Source organism: Eubalaena glacialis, chromosome 2 (assembly GCF_028564815.1).
Source record: "Eubalaena glacialis isolate mEubGla1 chromosome 2, mEubGla1.1.hap2.+ XY, whole genome shotgun sequence".
Classification (NCBI taxonomy): Eukaryota; Metazoa; Chordata; class Mammalia; order Artiodactyla; family Balaenidae; genus Eubalaena; species Eubalaena glacialis.
The window spans coordinates 26,192,143-26,213,177 of record NC_083717.1 but is presented as its reverse complement, the minus strand read 5'-3'; the positions used below and the strand labels follow the sequence as shown (position 1 = coordinate 26,213,177).

The following is a 21,035-nucleotide window of genomic DNA, read 5'->3' as shown; positions in this document are numbered from 1 at the left end:
GTCGCCTCAGGCCAAACAACCAACAGGGAGGGAACCCAGCCCCACCCATCAGCAGTCAAGCGGATTAAAGTTTTACTGAGCTCCGCCCACCAGAGCAACAGTCAGCTCTACCCATCACCAGTCCCTCCCATCAGGAAACTTACACAAGCCTCTTAGATAGCCTCATCCACCAGAGGGCAGACAGCAGAAGCAAGAACTACAATCTTGCAGCCTGTGGAACAAAAACTACATTCACAGAAAGATAGACAAGATGAAAAGGCAGAGGGGTATGTACCAGATGAAGGAACAAGATAAAACCCCAGAAAAACAACTAAATGAAGTGGAGATAGGCAACCTTCCAGAAAAAGAATTCAGAATAATGATAGTGAAGATGATCCAGGACCTCGAAAGAAGAATGGAGGCAAAGATTAAGAAGATGCAAGAAATGTTTAACAAAGACCTAAAAGAATTAAAGAACAAACAAACAGAGATGAACAATACAGTAACTGAAATGAAAACTACACTAGAAGGAATCAATAGCAGAATAACTGAGGGAGAAGAACGGATAAGTGACCTGGAAGACAGAATGGTGGAATTCACTGCTGCGGAACAGAATAAAGAAAAAAGAATGAAAAGAAATGAAGACAGCCTAAGAGACCTCTGGGACAACATTAAACACAACAACATTCGCATTATAGGAGTCCCAGAAGGAGAAGAGAGAGAGAAAGGACCCGAGAAAATATTTGAAGAGATTATAGTCGAAAACTTCCCTAACACGGGAAAGGAAATAGCCACCCAAGTCCAGGAAGCACAGCGAGTCCCAGACAGGATAAACCCAAGGAGAAACATGCCAAGACACATAGTAATCAAATTGGCAAAAATTAAAAACAAAGAAAAATTATTGAAAGCAGCAAGGGAAAAATGACAATTAACATACAAGGGAACTCCCATCAGGTTAACAGCTGATTTCTCAGCAGAAACTCTACAAGCCAGAAGGGTGTGGCATTATATACTTAAAGTGACAAAAGGGAAGAACCTACAACCAAGATTACTCTACCTGGCAAGGATCTCATTCAGATTCGATGGAGAAATCAAAAGCTTTACAGACAAGCAAAAGCTAAGAGAATTCAGCACCACCAAACCAGCTTTACAACAAATGCTAAAGGAACTTCTCTAAGTGGGAAACACAAGAGAAGAAAAGGACCTACGAAAACAAACCCAAAACAATTAAGAAAATGGTCATAGGAACATACATAGTGATAATTACCTTAAACGTGAATGGATTAAATGTTCCAACCAAAAGACACAGGCTTGCTGAATGGATACAAAAACAAGACCCATATATATGCTGTCTACAAGAGACCCACTTCAGACCTAGGGACACATACAGACTGAAAGTGAGGGGATGGAAAAAGATATTCCATGCAAATGGAAATCAAAAGAAAGCTGGAGTAACAATACTCATATCAGATAAAATAGACTTTAAAATAAAGAATGTTACAAGGGACAAGGAAGGACACTACATAATGATCAAGGGATCAATCCAAGAAGAAGATAAAACAATTATAAATATATATACACCCAACATAGGAGCACCTCAATACATAAGGCAACTGCTAACAGCTATAAAAGAGGAAATTGACAGTAAGACAATAATAGTGGGGGACTTTAACACCTCACTTACACCAATGGACAGATCATCCCAAATGAAAATAAATAAGGAAACAGAAGCTTTAAATGACACAATAGACCAGATAGACTTAATTGATATTTATAGGACATTCCATCCAAAAACAGATTACACTTTCTTTTTTTTTTTTAACATCTTTATTGGAGTATAATTGCTTTACAATGGTGTGTTAGTTTCTGCTTTATAACAAAGTGAATCAGTTATACATATACATATGTCCCCATATCTCTTCCCTCTTGCATCTCCCTCCCTCCCAACCTCCCTATCCCACCCCTCTAGGTGGTCACAAAGCACAGAGCTGGTCTCCCTTTGCTATGCGGTTGCTTCCCACTAGCTATCTATTTTACATTTGGTAGTGTATATATGTCCATGCCACTCTCTCACTTTGTCACATCTTACCCTTCCCCCTCCCCGTATCCTCAAGTCCATTCTCTAGTAGGTCTGTGTCTTTATTCCCATCTTGCCACTAGGTTCTTCATGACCTTTTTTTTTTTTCCTTAGATTCCCTATATATGTATTAGCATACTGTATTTGTTTTTCTCTTTCTGACTTACTTCACTCTGTATGACAGACTCTAACACCATCCACCTCACTACAAATAACTCAATTTCGTTTCTTTTTATGGCTGAGTAATATTCCATTGTATATATGTGCCACATCTTCTTTATCCATTCATCCAATGATGGACACTTAGGTTGCTTCCATGTCCTGGCTATTGTAAATAGAGCTGCAATGAACATTGTGGTACATGACTCTTTTTGAATTATAGTTTTCTCAGGGTATATGCCCAGTAGTGGGATTGCTGGGTCGTATGGTAGTTCTATTTTTAGTTTTTTAAGGAACCTCCATACTGTTCTCCATAGTGGCTGTATCAATTTACATTTCCACCAACAGTGCAAGAGGCTTCCCTTTTCTCCACACCCTCTCCAGCATTTATTGTTTCTAAATTTTTTGATGATGGCCATTCTGACTAGTGTGAGATGATATCTCATTGTAGTTTTGATTTGCATTTCTCTAATGATTAATGATGTTGAGCATTCTTTCATGTGTTTGTTGGCAATCTGTATATCTTCTTTGGAGAAATGTCTGTTTAGGTCTTCTGCCCATTTTTGGATTGGGTTGTTTGTTTTTTTGTTATTGAGCTGCATGAGCTGCTTGTAAATTTTGGAGATTAATCCTTTGTCAGTTGCTTCATTTGCAAATATTTTCTCCCATTCTGAGGGTTATCTTTTCATTGTATTTATGGTTTCCTTAGCTGTGCAAAAGCTTTTAAGTTTCATTAGGTCCCATTTGGTTATTTTTCTTTTTATTTCCATTTCTCTAGGAGGTGGGTCAAAAAGGATCTTGCTGTGGTTTATGTCATAGAGTGTTCTGCCTATGTTTTCCTCTAAGAGTTTGATAGTGTCTGGCCTTACATTTAGGTCTTTAATCCATTTTGAGTTTATTTTTGTGTATGGTGTTAGGGAGTGTTCTAATTTCATACTTTTACATGTACCTGTCCAGTTTTCCCAGCACCACTTATTGAAGAGGCTGTCTTTTCTCCACTGTATATGCTTGCCTCCTTTATCAAAGATAAGGTGACTATATGTGCGTGGGTTTATCTCTGGGCTTTCTATCGTGTTCCATTGATCTATGTTTCTGTTTTTGTGCCAGTACCATACTGTCTTGATTACTGTAGCTTTGTAGTATAGTCTGAAGTCTGGGAGCCTGATTCCTCCAGCTCCATTTTTCGTTCTCAAGGTTGCTTTGGCTATTCGGGGTCTTTTGTGTTTCCATACAAATTGTGAAATTTTTTGTTCTAGTTCTGTGAAAAATGCCAGTGGTAGTTTGATAGGAATTGCATTGCATCTGTAGATTGCTTTGGGTAGTACAGTCATTTTCACAATATTGATTCTTCCAATCCAAGAACATGGTATATCTCTCCATCTGTTGGTATCATCTTTAATTTCTTTCATCAGTGTCTTATAGTTTTCTGCATACAGGTCTTTTGTCTCCCTAGGTAGGTTTATTCCTAGGTATTTTATTCTTTTTGTTGCAGTGGTAAATGGGAGTGTTTCCTTAATTTCTCTTTCAGATTTTTCATCATTAGTTTATAGGAATGCAAGAGATTTCTGTGCATTAATTTTGTATCCTGCTACTTTACCAAATTCATTGATTAGCTCTAGTAGTTTTCTGGTAGCATCTTTAGGATTCTCTATGTATAGTATCATGTCATCTGCAAACAGTGACAGCTTTACTTCTTCTTTTCCGATTTGGATTCCTTTTATTTCTTTTTCTTCTCTGATTGCTGTGGCTAACACTTCCAAAACTATGTTGAATAATAGTGGTGAGAGTGGGCAACCTTGTCTTCTTCCTGATCTTAGTGGAAATGGTTTCAGTTTTTCACCATTGAGGATGATGTTGGCTGTCAGTTTGTTATATATGGCCTTTATTATGTTGAGGAAAGTTCTCTCTGTGCCTACTTTCTGCAGGGCTTTTATCATAAATGGGTGTTGAATTTTGTCAGAAGCTTTCTCTGCATCTATTGAGATGATCATATGGTTTTTCTCCTTCAATTTGTTAATATGGTGTATCACGTTGATTGATTTGCATATATTGAAGAATCCTTGCATTCCTGGCATAAACCCCACTTGATCATGGTGTATGATCCTTTTAGTGTGCTGTTGGATTCTGTTTGCTAGTATTTTGTTGAGGATGTTTGCATCTATGTTCATCAGTGATATTGGCCTGTAGTTTTCTTTCTTTGTGACATCTTTGTCTGGTTTTGGTATCAGGGTGATGGTGGCCTCATAGAATGAGTTGGGGAGTGCTCCTCCCTCTGCAATATTTTGGAAGAGTTTGAGAAGGATAGGTGTTAGCTCTTCTCTAAATGTTTGATAGAATTCGCCTGTGAAGCCATCTGGTCCTGGGCTTTTGTTTGTTGGAAGATTTTTAGTCACAGTTTCAATTTCAGTGCTTGTGATTGGTCTGTTCATATTTTCTATTTCTTCCTGGTTCAGTCTCGGAAGGTTGTGCATTTCTATGAAATTGTCCATTTCTTCCAGGTTGTCCATTTTATTGGCTTATAGTTGCTTGTAGTAATCTCTCATGACTGTTTCTATTTCTGCAGTGTCAGTTGTTACTTCTCCTTTTTCATTTCTAATTCTACTGATTTGAGTCTTCTCCCTTTTTTTCTTGATGAGTCTGGCTAATGGTTTATCAATTTTGTTTATCTTCTCAAAGAACCAGCTTTTAGTTTTATTGATCTTTGCTATTGTTTCCTTCATTTCTTTTTCATTTATTTCTGCTCTGATCTTTATGATTTCTTTCCTTCTGCTAACTTTGGGGTTTTTTTGTTCTTCTTTCTCTAATTGCTTTAGGTGCAAGGTTAGGTTGTTTATTTGAGTTGTTTTCTGTTTCTTGGGGTAGGCTTGTATTGCTATAAATTTTCCTCTTAGAACTGCTTTTGCTGCATCCCATAGGTTTTGGGTCGTTGTGTCTCCATTGTCATTTGTTTCTAGGTATTTTTTGATTTCCCCTTTGATTTCTTCAGTGATCACTTCGTTATTAAGTAGTGTATTGTTTAGCCTCCATGTGTTTGTATTTTTCACAGATCTTTTCCTGTAATTGATATCTAGTCTCATAGCATTGTGGTCGGAAAAGGTACTTGATACGATTTCAATTTTCTTAAGTTTACCAAGGCTTGATTTGTGACCCAAGATACGGTCTATCCTGGAGAATGTTCCATGAGCACTTGAGAAAAATGTGTATTCTGTTGTTTTGGGGTGGAATGTCCTATAAATATCAATTAAGTCCATCTTGTTTAATGTATCATTTAAAGCTTGTGTTTCCTTATTTATTTTCATTTTGGATGATCTGTCCATTGGTGAAAGTGGGGTGTTAAAGTTCCCTGCTATGATTGTGTTACTGTCGATTTCCCCTTTTATGGCTGTTAGTATTTGCCTTATGTATTGAGGTGCTCCTATGTTGGGTGCATAAATATTTACAATTGTTATATCTTCTTCTTGGATTGATCCCTTGATCATTATGTAGTGTCCTTCTTTGTCTCTTGTAATAGTCTTAATTTTAAAGTCTACTTTGTCTGATATGAGAATTGCTACTCCAGCTTTCTTTTGATTTCCATCTGCATGGAATATCTTTTTCCATCCCCTCACTTTCAGTCTGTATGTGTCCCTAGGTCTGAAGTGGGTCTCTTGTAGACAGCATATGTACGGGTCTTGTTTTTGTATCCATTCAGCCAGTCTGTGTCTTTTGGTGGGAGCATTTAATCCATTTACATTTAAGGTAATTATCGATATGTATGTTCCTATTCCCATTTTCTTAAATGTTTTGGGTTTGTTATTGTAGGTGTTTTCCTTTTCTTGTGTTTCTTGCCTAGAGAAGTTCCTTTAGCATTTGTTGTAAAGCTGGTTTGGTGGTGCTGAACTCTCTCAGCTTTTGCTTGTCTGTAAAGGTTTTAATTTCTCCATCAAATCTGAATGAGATCCTTGCTGGGTAGAGTAATCTTGGTTGTAGGTTTTTCTCCTTCATCCCTTTAAATATGTCCTGCCACTCCCTTCTGGCTTGCAGAGTTTCTGCTGAAAGATCAGCTGTTAACCTTATGGGGATTCCCTTGTATGTTATTTGTTGTTTTTCCCTTGCTGCTTTTAATATGTTTTCTTTATATTTAATTTTTGATAGTTTGATTAATATGTGTCTTGGCGTGTTTCTCCTTGTATTTATCCTGTATGGGACTCTCTGTGCTTCCAGTACTTGATTAACTATTTCCTTTCCCATATTAGGGAAGTTTTCAACTATACCCTCTTCAAATATTTTCTCAGTCCCTTTCTTTTTCTCTTCTTCTTCTGGGACCCCTATAATTCGAATGTTGCTGTGTTTAATGTTGTCCCAGAGGTCTCTTAGGCTGTCCTCAGTTCTTTTCATTCTTTTTTCTTTATTCTGCTCTGCAGTAGTTATTTCCACTATTTTATCTTCCAGGTCACTTATCTGTTCTTCTGCCTCAGTTATTCTGCTATTGATCCCTTCTAGAGTATTTTTAATTTCATTTATTGTGTTGTTCATCGTTGCTTGGTTCCTCTTTAGTTCTTCTATGTCCTTGTTAAATGTTCCTTGCATTTTGTCTATTCTATTTCCAAGATTTTGAATCTTTACTATCATTATTCTGAATTCTTTTTCAGGTAGATTGCCTATTTCCTCTTCATTTGTTAGGTCTGGTGTGTTTTTACCTTGCTCCTTCATCTGCTGTGTGTTTTTCTGTCTTCTCATTTTGCTTATCTTACTGTGTTTGTCTTCTCCTTTTTGCAGGCTGCAGGTTCGTAGTTCCTGTTGTTTTTGGTATCTGTCCCCAGTGGCTAAGGTTGGTTCAGTGGGTTGTGTAGGCTTCCTGGTGTAGGGGACTAGTGCCTGTGTTCTGGTGGATGAGGCTGGATCTTGTCTTTCTGGTGGGCAGGTCCACATCTGGTGGTGTGTTTTGGAGTGTCTGTGGCCTTATTATGATTTTAGGCAGCCTCTCTGCTAATGGATGGGGCTGTGTTCCTGTCTTGCTAGTTGTTTGGCATAGGGTGTCCAGCACTGTAGCTTGCTGGTCGTTGAGTGAAACTGGGTCTTGGTGTTGAGATGGAGATCTCTGGGAGATTTTCACCATTTGGTATTACGTGGAGCTGGGAGGTCTCTTGTGGACCAGTGTCCTGAAGTTGGCTCTCCCACCTCAGAGGCACAGCCCTGATGCCTGGCTGGAGCACCAAGAGCCTTTCATCCACCCGGCTCAGAATAAAAGGGAAAAAAAATAGAAAGAAAGAAAGAGGATAAAATAAAATTAAAAAAAGATAAAATAAAATAAAGTTATTAAAATAAAAAATAATTATTAAGAAAAAAAAATTTTTTAAGTAAAAAAAAAAACGGACGGACAGAACCCTAGGACAAATCGTGAAAGCAAAGCTATACAGACAAAATCTCACACAGAAGCATACACATACACACTCACAAAAAGAGGAAAAGGGGAAAAAATAATATATCTTGCTCCCAAAGTCCACCTCCTCAATTTGGGATGATTCGTTGTCTATTCAGGTATTCCACAGATGTAGGTACATCAAGTTGTTTGTGGAGCTTTAATCCGCTGCTTCTGAGGCTGCTGGGAGAAATTTCCCTTTCTCTTCTTTGTTCGCACAGCTCCCGGGGTTCAGCTTTGGATTTGGACCCGCCTCTGCGTGTAGGTCGCCTGAGGGCGTCTGTTCTTCGCCCAGACAGGACGGGGTTAAAGGAGCAGCTGCTTCGGGGGCTCTGGCTCACTCAGGCCGTGGGGAGGGAGGGGTACGGACGCGGGGCGAGCCTGCGGCGGCAGAGGCCAGCGTGACGTTGCAGCAGCCTGAGGCGCGCCGTGCGTTCTCCCGGGGAAGTTGTCCCTGGATCACGGGACCCTGGCAGTGGCGGGCTGCACAGGCTCCCAGCAGGGGCAGTGTGGATAGTGACCTGTGCTTGCACACAGGCTTCTTGGTGGCGGCAGCAGCAGCCTTAGCGTCTCATGCCCATCTCTGGGGTCCACGCTGATAGCCGCGGCTCACGCCCGTCTCTGGGGCTCGTTTAGGCGGCACTCTGAATCCCCTCCTCTCGCGCACCAGGAAACAAAGAGGCAAGAAAAAGTCTCTTGCCTGTTCGGCAGCTCCAGACCTTTTCCCGAACTCCTTCCCGGCTAGCCGTGGCGCACTAGCCCCTTCAGGCTGTGTTCACGCCGCCAACCCCAGTCCTCTCCCTGCGATCCGACTGAAGCCCGAGCCTCAGCTCCCAGCCCCCGCCCACTCGAGTGGGCGAGCAGACAAGCGTCTCAGGCTGGTGAGTGCTGGTCGGCACCGATCCTCTGTGCGGGAATCGCTCCGCTTTGCCCTCCGCACCCCTGTTGCTGCGCTCTCCTCCGTGGCTCCAAACTTCCCCCCTCTGCCATCCGCAGTCTCTGCCCGCGAAGGGGCTTCCTAGTGTGTGGAAACCTTTCCTCCTTCACAGCTCCCTCCCACTGGTGCAGGTCCCGTCCCTATTCTTTTGTCTCTGTTATTTCTTTTTTCTTTTGCCCTACCCAGGTACGTGGGGGAGTTTCTTGCCTTTTGGGAGGTCTGACGTCTTCTGCCAGCATTCAGTGGGTGTTCTATAGGAGCAGTTCCACGTGTAGATGTATTTCTGATGTATCTGTGGGGAGGAAGGTGATCTCCGCGTCTTACTCTTCTGCCATCTTCTCCTCTCTCAGATTACACTTTCTTCTCAAGTGCGCACGGAACATTCTCCAGGAGAGATCACATCTTGGGTCACAAACCAAGCCTCAGTAAATTTAAGAAAATTGAAATCATATCAAGCATCTTTTCTGACCACAACACTATGAGATTAGAAATGAATTACAGGGAAAAAAACGTAAAAAACACAAACACATGGAGGCTAAACAATACGTTACTAAATAACCAAGAGATCACTGAAGAAATCAAATAGGAAATCAAAAAATACCTAGAGACAAATGACAATGAAAACACAACGATCCGAAACCTATGGGATGCAGCAAAAGCAGTTCTAAGAGGGAAGTTTATAGTTATACAAGCCTACCTCAAGAAACAAGAAAACTCTCAAATAAACAACCTAACCTTACACCTAAAGGAACTAGAGAAAGAAGAACAAACAAAACCCAAAGTTAGCAGAAGGAAAGAAATCATAAAGATCAGAGCAGAAATAAATGAAATAGAAACAAAGAAAACAGTAGCAAAGACCAATAAAACTAAAAGCTGGTTCTTTGAGAAGATAAACAAAATCGATAAACCATTAGCCAGACTCATCAAGAAAAAGAGGGAGAGAACTCAAATCAATAAAATTAGAAATGAAAAAGGAGAAGTTACAACAGACACCACAGAAATACAAAGCATCCTAAGAGACTACTACAAGCAACTCTATGGCAATAAAATGGACAACCTGGAAGAAATGGACAAATTCTTAGAAAGGTATAACTTTCCAAGACTGAACCAGGAAGAAATAGAAAATATGAACAGACCAATCACAAGTAATGAAATTGAAATTGTGATTAAAAATCTTCCAACAAACAAAAGTCCGGGACCAGATGGCTTCATAGGTGAATTCTATCAAACATTTAGAGAAGAGCTAACACCCATCCTTCTCAAACTCTTCCAAAATATTGCAGAGGAAGGAACACTCCCAAACTCATTCTATGAGGCCACCATCACCCTGATACCAAAACCAAAGATACTACAAAAAAAGAAAATTACAGACCAATATCACTGATGAATATAGATGCAGAAATTCTCAACAAAATAGTAGCAAACAGAATCCAACAACACATTAAAAGGATCATACACCACGATCAAGTGGGATTTATCCCAGGGATGCAAGGATTCTTCAGTATACACAAATCAATCAATGTGATACACCCTATTAACACATTGAAGAATAAAAACCATATGATCATCTCAATAGATGCAGAAAAAGCTTCTGACAAAATTCAACACCCATTTATGATAAAAACTCTCCAGAAAGTGGGCATAGAGGGAACCTACCTCAACATAATAAAGGCCATATACGACAAACCCACAGCAAACATCATTCTCAATGGTGAAAAACTGAAAGCATTTCCTCTAAGATCAGGAACAAGACAAGGTTGCCCACTCTCACCACTATTATTCAACATAGTTTTGGAAGTGTTAGCCACGGCAATCAGAGAAGAAAAAGAAATAAAAGTAATACAAGTTGGAAAAGAAGAAGTAAAACTGTCACTGTTTGCAGATGACATGATACTATACATAGAGAATCCTAAAAATGCCACCAGAAAACTACTAGAGCTAATCAATGAATTTGGTAAAAGTAGCAGGATACAAAATTAATGCACAGAAATCTCTTGCATTCCTATAAACTAATGATGAAAAATCTGAAAGAGAAATTAAGGAAACACTCCCATTTACCACTGCAACAAAAAGAATAAAATACCTAGGAATAAACCTACCTAGGGAGACAAAAGACCTGTATGCAGAAAACTATAAGACACTGATGAAAGAAATTAAAGATGATACCAACAGATGGAGAGATATACCATGTTCTTGGATTGGAAGAATCAATATTGTGAAAATGACTGTACTACCCAAAGCAATCTACAGATTCAATGCAATCCCTATCAAATTACCAATGGCATTTCTTACAGAGCTAGAACAAAAAATCTTAAAATTTGTATGGAGACACAAAAGACCCCAAATAGCCGAAGCAGTCTTGAGGGAAAAAACAGAGCTGGAGGAATCAGACTCCCTGACTTCAGACTATACTACAAAGCTACAGTAATCAAGACCATATGGTACTGGCACAAAAACAGAAACATAGATCAATGGAACAAGATAGAAAGCCCAGAGATAAACCCACACACCTATGGTCAACTAATCTATGACAAAGGAGGCAAGGATATACAATGGAGAAAAGACAGTTTCTTCAATAAGTGGTGCTGGGAAAACTGGACAGCTACATGTAAAAGAATGAAATTAGAACACTCCATAACACCAAACACAAAAATAAACTCAAAATGGATTAGAGACCTAAATGTAAGACCAGACACTGTAAAACTTTTAGAGGAAGACATAGGAAGAACACTCTTTGACATAAATCACAGCAAGATCTTTTTTGATCCACCTCCTAGAATAATGGAAATAAAAACAAAAATAAACAAATGGGACCTAATGAAACTTTAAAGCTTTTGCACAGCAATGGAAACCATAAACAAGATGAAAAGACAACCCTCAGAATGGGAGAAAATATTTGCAAATGAATCATCAGACAAAGGATTAATCTCCAAAATATATAAACAGCTCATGCAGCTCAATATTAAAGAAACAAACAACCCAAACCAAAAATGGGCAGAAGACCTAAATAGACATTTCTCCATAGAAGACATACAGATAGCCAAGAAGCACATGAAAAGCTGCTCAACATCACTAATTATTAGAGAAATGCAAATCAAAACTACAGTGAGGTATCACCTCACACCAGTTAGAATGGGCATCATCAGAAAATCTACAAACAACAAATGCTGGACAAGGTGTGGAGAAAAGGGAACGCTCCTGCACTGTTGGTGGGAATGTAAATTGATACAGCCACTATGGAGAACAGTATGGAGGTTCCTTTAAAAACTAAAAATAGAATTACCATATGATCCAGGAATCCCACTACTGGGCATATGCCCAGAGAAAACCATAATTCAAAAAGACACATGCACCCCAATGTTCATTGCAGCACTATTTACAATAGCCAGGTCATGGAAGCAACCTAAATGCCCATCAGCAGACGAATGGATAAAGAAGGTGTGGTACATATATACAATGGAATATTACTCAGCCATAGAAAGGAACAAAATTGGGTCATTTGTTGGGACGTGGATGGATCTAGAGACTATCATACAGAGTGAAGTAAGTCAGAAAGAGAAAAACAAATATCGTATATTAACGCATGTATGTGGAACCTAGAAAAATGGTACAGATGAACCGGTTTGCAGGGCAGAAGTTGAGACACAGATTTAGAGAACAAACGTATGGACACCAAGGGAGGAAAGCCGTGGGGGGGTGGGGATGGTGGTGTGATGAATTGGGTGATTGGGATTGACATGTATACACTGATGTGTATAAAATTGATGACTAATAAGAACCTACTGTATAAAAAAGTAAATAAAATAAAATTTAAAAAATTTTTTAAAAACCGGAAAACTAATACTAAACTTTCTTTGGGTTATTTGTATGGAAATATGTTAATATAAATGTTTCAGACATTACATGAAATTCCTAAAAATCTTATATGTCTGGTATAATGTTCTAAGTCATAATTCTAGTTATTATTTTAAAATGTATATCAGAAATAACTAAATTTCCTTGTCAATTGCATTATTATGAACTTTCATCAAATCTTTAACCACAGTCATTTTTAAGTCTTTTGTCATTTACAGACAGTTCTGGGTGTACTCTGATGCTTTTGCAAAAATGTTCCTATAAAAGGGTTTCATCTTGAAGGAATTCATGGAAAAGACTCTGACAAGTACAGGTTTCTGGTAACTGACTATACTGCTGAACTGAATGAATAAGCATTTTCAGAACTCTAATGGAAAACTGATGAATTCATAAAAGTGCTAACAAAAGATCAAGATAAAAAAAATTAATTACATGGGACTGAGTGAACTGATGAGGATGATTATAATTTTTGTGACTTTCTGTTTGAATTAAAAAAAAAAAACTATAACAGAAAAAAAAAAAGTTCTGGCTGCACTGGGCAAGGGCTGGGTCCCCACTCTGGCTGTAGCTTCCTGAGCACCATGAGAAACACTCCTGACCCCAGGTACCTGCCTTCCTCAGTGTCCCGCCCAGGAACCAGCCCAGGTGGGCATTCTGATCTCCTAAGGGGATGAGATGTCCCAGTTTGGGCAAAAGGACCTCCTGAGGAAATAAGGTGCAGCTGAGGGTTCAGTCTAGCAAATCCCCAGAAGGGAGAGAAGCATCCCCATCCTGCCATGCACTCGGATGCAGCCACTTCCCAAGTTACATTTTTATTCTGCTGTTTTCAGTGCAGAAAATGGCAACACGCCCTCTCCTTTACTTTATGAAGCTGCTCAAGGGCCAAACTTTACCAGGGGCCTGGATTCACTTGGAAATATAAAAAACACCAGAGGAAACTCAATCCACGGTGGCCTGCCCTCGTTCACTGGTAAGACAGAGATTTATGCAACGTCTCTGGATCTCTTCCGGTCATCCATCACTTCCTTCAGCCATCGGAAGGAACATCCTGAGGAAAATAATGATTCACACCAGGGCTGTGATCAGAGCCATCTGTCCGCACCAAGTCCATACAATTACAGTGTTCACTTCCTGAGGTTCAAACGCTTGGCTGCATCTGGAAGTCGACACAAGACGGCAGCAGAGAGAAAGTGCTATTCTTTGTAGCCAGGAGCTGCGAAGCAACGTTCCAAGGACTCCAGCCTCAGAAGCCTGGCTCCCTGCGATTCCTCCAGGAAGCATGGAGCAGGGTCCACGACGGCAAATGGCCTCGGCTGTGCCTGGCATCGCGAGGCTGCATACATCTCCCTAAAGTACTAGACGTCAAGGACATTTCACTAAACAGGGCCTAGAAGCTAAAATCCCAGAGCCTGGTGAAGAGGAAACGGCAGCGGGCAGAGCAGTGGTCCCCAAAGTGTGGGTCTTCCCGACACCCCTCCAGCAGCAGCTGCGTTCCCCTGGAACCTACTAGAAATGCAGATTTTTGGACCTCACCCCAGACCCACTGAATCAGGTTCTCTGGGGGTGGGGCCCAGCAGTCTGTTTTAACAAACCTCCCAGGTGACTCAGATCCATGCAAAAGTTTGGGAACCACTGGAACAGAAGCTGAGGAAAGCCCCGTGACCACCTTCATCTCCTCCCTGGCAGATCAGCGTGTGGGATTGGATATTTTAGGTCCGTTTGACCCCAACCCTGGAAATCCCAGCCTAGCTGCTCTCAGGCATTACCCCCTGACGGAAGACAATGCTTAGTAGGTAGCAGACTATGCTACATATTTTAATAAATGCCGATTTTTAAGCCGCATTTTTGCTTGGCAAATGGTGGGTCCTAAGTTTATGTTCAATTGACACCACCATGTTGAATCACGACCATCAGATTTGCAAAATACTCCTTTCTTGTGTTAGTCAAGGTTCTCCCCGGAAACAGAACCGATGGGATATGCGTATCCATGCAGACAGAGAGTGGGGCATTTATCACACAGAGCTCACTCGATTATGGAGGCGGAAAGTCCCACCATCCGTCTGCAAGCTGGAGACCCGGGGAGCTGGTGGTGTAGTTCAGTCCAAACCTGGAGGCCTGGGGACCAGAGACACCAATAGTGTAAGTCCCAGTCCGAGGGCAGGAGAAAGCCCACGTCCAGCTCAGCAGTCAGGCAGAGAGTAGATGTCCCCTCCTCCCCGTCTTTGTTCTCTCCAGGCCATCGAAGGATTGGATGGTGCCCGCGCATTGATGATAGTCATCTTCTTTACTCGACAGTGATCTTCTTTACTCAGCCTACTGATTCAAATGCTCATCTCTTGCAAGGAGACCCTCACAGACACCCCAGAATAATGTTTAACCTGCTACCTGGGCATCCCTTGGCCCAGTCAAGCTGACCCATAAAATTAACCATCACATTCTTCATAGAACCCCTTCCTCCCAATCCATCCCGAGGCCTCCCACCCCTGAATGTTACTCCAGGTAGTAACCAAACTCTGCTGGGACAAGTTTTCAACATCTCTTTCACCCCTAAATTGTTTCTTTCTCATCCAACTTTTGCCCAATAACTTAGAAATTGATTTTCCTCTCTCTCATTATTCATTTTATCTCTCACACTCTTCTCCCATTTTGGGCACCAAACTGGGCTTTCAGGTGACTCACAGGAGTCCTGGAGGCATACCTGTGACAAAAAGCACCACCTCCATTTAAAGTCACATCGGTGGGACAACCCACGTTACAAACTTCTAAAACCAGAAGTGCCTTGGGCATCTCGGTAAAGGTTTCCTCCTCCTGCTTTCTCTCAAGTTCAATATAAACCAAATGCCTGTCTTTGAAATTGTGTTTTGTTTAGTCTCGAGTGCATTCGGTCCTGATCCTTCACCATCCAGCCTTTGGACTCTGTCATGCTTCCATTTGGGGGTGACAGCCCCTCCCCGAGCAGTGTCCCCACAGCCCTGAGCAGAGCCCTGGAGTTTGCAGTCAGCTGGCTGCCTTGCTTTGGGTTTTATTCCTCTGTGACCAGGGCAGGCCCTAGCAGGATGCTCTAACCATCATAGGCAATCAGTTAAACCGATTACATGTTTCTAAAACACAAAGGAATACGTTGTTGCAGGCTGGCATGGGAACTTGTCATATTTGTTTCTGTAAAGCAATGTGTTCAACTAAGAACCAAAGTCCCCCGTCTGGTTCCTTGTGATTAGTTTCCTTGTGATTAGAAATGTCATTCGGTTTTATCAGGTCTCCGCGATTGTGCGGCCCTTGTTTTAGAGGCATGTGGAGTTGATCCTGGGGCTGCCTTTCAGGTGTGGCTCCCTGGGTTACAGGTGTGGAGGTTGATGTCCTCCAGCCTTGCAGGTAATATTGCTGTAATCGGTGCCATATATGTCAGAAACAGCGCCCTACTGTCAGCCTGTTCTGAGAGCTTTGGCCAGTCTTCCCTCGTGAGATACCACCAAAGGCAGTTGGTAGAACTGGTAATCCCGACAAGCAGGACCCGGTGCCCCACCCATCTTCCACCAGCTCTCTCTTCCTTTCCCCTCGTCCGTGCCTCCACCTTCCACCCTCTCCCTGTGCTACCCTTATCCCTTTTCAGTTGGTTATTAAGTAGAACTGAATCCTATTTTTGCTGTACACTCTTTGCTTTTTTAAAAGAAGCAAGGGACCCCTCTGACTCTCCAGAATAAAAAAGGGGGGAAAAAAGTAATGATTAGATTCTTTGAAGGTAGCTTGTGATGAATTTTCTCCTACAGCTCAATTAATTTCAGTTTTTTTAATCACCTGTTCGTGTTCTGCATGGTATAGATCCCCAGAGGCTCATAGGCAAAATCTCTTGCTCCCTGCGTGGCCCAATCTGGCCCTTTGTAAAAGTCTCCTCCAGGTCTTTGGAAACAGTAAGCATAAGAAGGGATTAGAGTAAACGCTTCACACATGTAAAATTAAACTTCACTCTCTTGTTTCTGTGTTTGGGAGAAAAGTATGAAACAAAAGAGAAACTGCATCAATGAGTCTTTTGCATCTTCACACTCACTCTGGAAAAGTCCTGCCAATAATTCAAGTCCTTATAAAGCTTTGTAAACTATACAGCACCATGGATATAAAAATGAATGCAGTTGTATTTATTAACCCCAGACTTGAGTAAGAGAAGCAAGGTCATCTCTCTCTTTCCCTCCTTAGAGTTGGAGCTTCCTTCCTGTTTGGGGCTCATGACCCTCACCTGCCCTGTTTTCAGATGCAGTTCCTGTGTCTGCTCCCTGAGAAGTGATCTCAGATCCTTCAGGGCCAGGATTTGTGTTTATGTTTGTTTGGGGTGTTGGTTTTGGGTTTTGTTGGGTTTTCTGGTATCCTCAGTGCCCAGCAGAGAACTGAAAACAGAATAACTGGTTAAAACAGGAAAGAAAAAAAGGATAGATGTATGGATGTGGGAAGAAAGGATGGATGAATGGATGGAAAGATGGATGGAAGGGAGGGAGGGAGGGGAAAGTGGACCAAGGGCTGAGAGAATGTTCTGCTTCTCATCTCGTCCAGTGCCCTGCCTCTACCACAGCAGAATGAGCCTCGAGATTTGGTGAAGAACGAGAAGCAGTGGGAGTGTTCTCTGTGGATCATGCAGAAAGCAGAGAGCTAAGCTACTTGCACACCCAGCTCAGAGTTCAGTTGCCAGTTCTCATCTCTGAGGTCTGTGGTTCCTGAGAACTACACACCTGGAGACCAGCTGTTGGGAAGTCAAATTCTATATGGGGAAGGAACTATGTTTGTGAGAAAGAGACTTGTCACGAATCTCTCCTCCCTTTATTTGTGGTTTTGAGACATTAGGCAAGTTTAGGAGGCACCCTGTTTAGATGGGGCCAACTTAAGACATCTTTGCATTCAAACTGCCAGAGATCACAAGACTTCGACTCCAACATAACATGGGCTTAGCTGTCGATGCCATATGATACCCACACTGAGGAAAGAGAAAGCAAAGTCTCCGGGATCTGGAAGTCTTTTCCAGGCCATTACAGGGAGAACAGTCAATGCTGCAGGGCTGCCAAGGGTGGGAAAGCAGTCAGCCTGCTAGCGCTCCCGTGGGACAGCATAGCTGTTCACAGCATGAGCTGGTGAGCTTTGTGCCGGGAGCCAGGTTTAGGCTCATTTTCCCGAATAAAGGAACTCAAATGCTTAAACGTGAAGGGTGCTACCCCCAGAAAGAAAGCAGCCCAGGAGAGGAAATGGGCTTGCAAAGGCATCCTTTGTGTCTGCAAGAACTTGTTAAAAGATAAACTGAGGAATATTAAAAATTGTTAAGAGTTTATTTGAGGAAACTGAGTCAAATCTAGCAGCGTCCGTCTAGCTGTACAAAATGAGAGACTTTGATAGGCCGGGGGAGCCAGATTAAGGAAGTTATTTTAGGCAAAAAAAGCGGGTTGGTTACTGCAAGGTCACTTTTCTTTAGGGAGTGCAGGGGTCTATCAGGCAGATTGTGTAACTAGTGCTGATCAGGTGGTTCCTGATTGACTGCTCTGGGTTCAGTTCTGGGAGAGTGGAAACTGTAATTAGTCTCGGTTTGGTGATGTGGGGCTTAGCATAAGTGGCTTTATTGGGGTCTGTTGTCTTGCTTTTAACAAATGCCAAAGCTCATCTAGGAGTATCGATGGGTCACCCATGTAGCATCTCTGTGCAGGTGTCAGTGAGGGCAGGAGGGAGGGAGGAGACTTCACCTCCTTTGCAGGAGACAGGGACACAGAGGCAGCCGGGAGACCCACTCTTTCCTGCCCCTCCCCTCGTTCCCACCTGCAGAGGTTGGGCATTGCCCAGAAACCTGAGGCCAGTCTTCCTGCTGTGAAATGGTTCCTCCGGTTATAAGAACACACTTTGATCTCTCCAAAGGCTGGGATTTGGAAGCTGGGGACTTTGGAAGGTTCACAGTCATCCAGGGAGTAAGTCACACCAAAGCAGGAGGGGCCAAGCGATGGAAGGGATCTTACCCGACGTTTTCCTTCCGATGAGATGCAGGCCAGCCCTGGGAGCCACACAGCGCACAGCACGCTCAGGGCCTTTAAAGCCTAATTTATCTAAGGAAGTAGCTGCAGCCTGTTTCCTCGTCCATAAACGAGGTGGGTCAAAAAGAAGTGTTAGGGACTTCCCTGGTGGCGCAGTGGTTAAGAATCTGCCTGCCAATGCAGGGGACACGGGTTTGAGCCGTGATCCAGGAAGATCCCACATGCCGCGGAGCAACTAAGCCCGTGCGCCACAACTACTGAGCCTGTGCTCTAGAGCCCGCAAGCCACAACTACTGAAGCCCGCACACCTAAAGCCCGTGCTCCGCAACAAGAGAAGCCACCGCAATGAGAAGCCTGTGCACCACAACGAAGAGTAACCCCCACTCGCCGCAACTAGAGGAAGCCCGTGCACAGCAATGAAGACCCAACACAGCCAAAAATAAATTAATTAATTAATTTTAAAAAAAAGTGTCAGCACATATTGTGGAATGAATACAAGATCTTAGAACCCAAAACACGACCTCATCGCCAATAGGAAGCTGAGAGGGATTCTTAAACAGAATCCACTTAATAACAGTCACACAGATCTCTCTCTTTTTTTAAGACAATTCTACCCTTTGTCCCTCCTCTGCATTAAATTTTTGTTATGAATAAAAATGCTGAAACGCATGGAGAATAACACCCGTGTGTTATTACATGTATGTTAACCCATGTGCTATTACATGTATATTAATGCCACATGCATATTCACCACCCAACATGAACAAATAGCAGCATTCTGTCATATTTGCTTCATGTCTTTTTTTTTTTTAAACAAATGAAACCTCACAGAGTTGAAGTTCCCTTTGTTCCCATCCCCAAGTCACATGTCCCTTCCTCACACAGAGGTAACCACCACGTGACACTGGCGTGTGGGTTCCATGATGTGTGTTCACTACACACGGGTATTCTTAGATAGACTGTTTTGTATTTCAGTTTATACAAATGGATTCATACTACATGTAAATAAGGTTGGCAACATTTTTTCGTTTGCCATTATAATTTTTAGATCCATTAGTGGTAAGACATGTAACTCTAATTCATCTTAACTGTCACGGAGTGTAAGCATTATGCGAATATATGAATATCTTCTACAACTTCTCCCCTACTGATGGGGTCTTTCACTATGACAAACATTGCGGCACTAAACATCCCCACTCGTCTCCTTTTGATACATCTGAGCGTTTCTTTAAGGTACATTCGCAAAAGTAGAAATACCAGGGGGAACTGGATGAAAGCGGTCAAAAGGCACAAACTTCCAGTTACAAGATAAATAAGTACTAGGGATGTAACGTACAACGTGATAGAGATAATTAACTGCTGTACATTGTATGAAAGTCGTTAAGAGAGTAAATCCTGAGTTCTCATCACAAGGAAAAATATTTTTTCTTTATTTCTTTAGTGTAACTATGAGATGATGGATATTCACTAAATCTAAGGTGGTCATCATTTCACAATGTACACCTTAAACTTATACAGTGCTGTATGTCAACTATATCTCAACAAAACTGGAAGGGAAAAAAAAAACCCCAACAAGTAGAAATGCTGTGCACATGTGGTATAAGCACTTTGAATAGTACCATTTAACAGCTCTCCAAAACACACGTACCAATTTATATCCCCATTGGCAGTCCGTGAGTTCCCTTTTACCTATACGATCTATCAACATTAAGTAACTGTCAGACCTTTTCATTTTCGTCAAGATGTTGGTATATAACAGTATCATTTTGTTGAACTGCATATTCACTAATTTGCATTTCTCTCATCATTAGTGACCATCCTTTCCTGTCACGGGACATTTGAGGTTTCCTTTTTTGTAAATTTCTTGTTCATAGTCTTTGCCTGTTTTTTTACTGGGTTGTTAATCTTTTTCTGAATGATTTATAAAACATCCTTATATATTTCAATCACCATATCAATGTTGCAAATGTCTTCTCCAAATCTGTTAGCTGCATGTTGAATTTTTTTTTAATTTTGTTGAAGTATAGTTGATTTACAGTGTTGTGTTAATTTCTGCTGTACAGCAAAATGACTCATTTATACACATATATATATTCTTTTTCATATTTTTTCCATTATGGTTTATCACAGGATATTAAATATAGTTCCCTATGTGCACATTGAGTTTTAAAACGTAAACTGTGAGGACTTCTGAATCGATTACTCCTGAAATAGGTGGTCCTATCCCAAAGTCAGAAGAGAATCATTTACATGGCTGTAAGATCTACACACATCAGCAAAGCCACAGTACAGTCACACATACAACTTTTACATTTGAGGAGCACGTCTCAGTTTTCAAGGCATCTTCTAATCACCTAATTTTGGCCTCACAAAAACATCTGAGCCTAGTGGGGCCTCATTTTCTCATTGTTAAGATTCAGTGGTTGATCATCAACATCCTTTCAATGATCAAAGTCTGACCTTTGATCCCTCTCCTGCAGCTGGGAAGACCCAGGCTCAGAGGGCTGGAGAGATGTCTTCAGCCTCACCCTACGGATGGGTCTAGACTGAAGGATCTTATGTCAATTACATCTCAGTAAAGGTGGGGAGGGGTAGGTACAGGAGGCCCTAGAATCTTAGTCATCTGATCCC

General features: G+C 41.6%; 1 long non-coding RNA gene across 1 annotated transcript in view; it reads left to right on the top strand.

Annotated features, from left to right (window-relative positions):
* The window catches only part of LOC133083015 (uncharacterized), a 45,526-nt gene that overhangs the window by 7,848 nt on the left and 16,643 nt on the right, over positions 1–21,035 (top strand). The gene's annotated exons all lie outside the window — the stretch shown is intronic.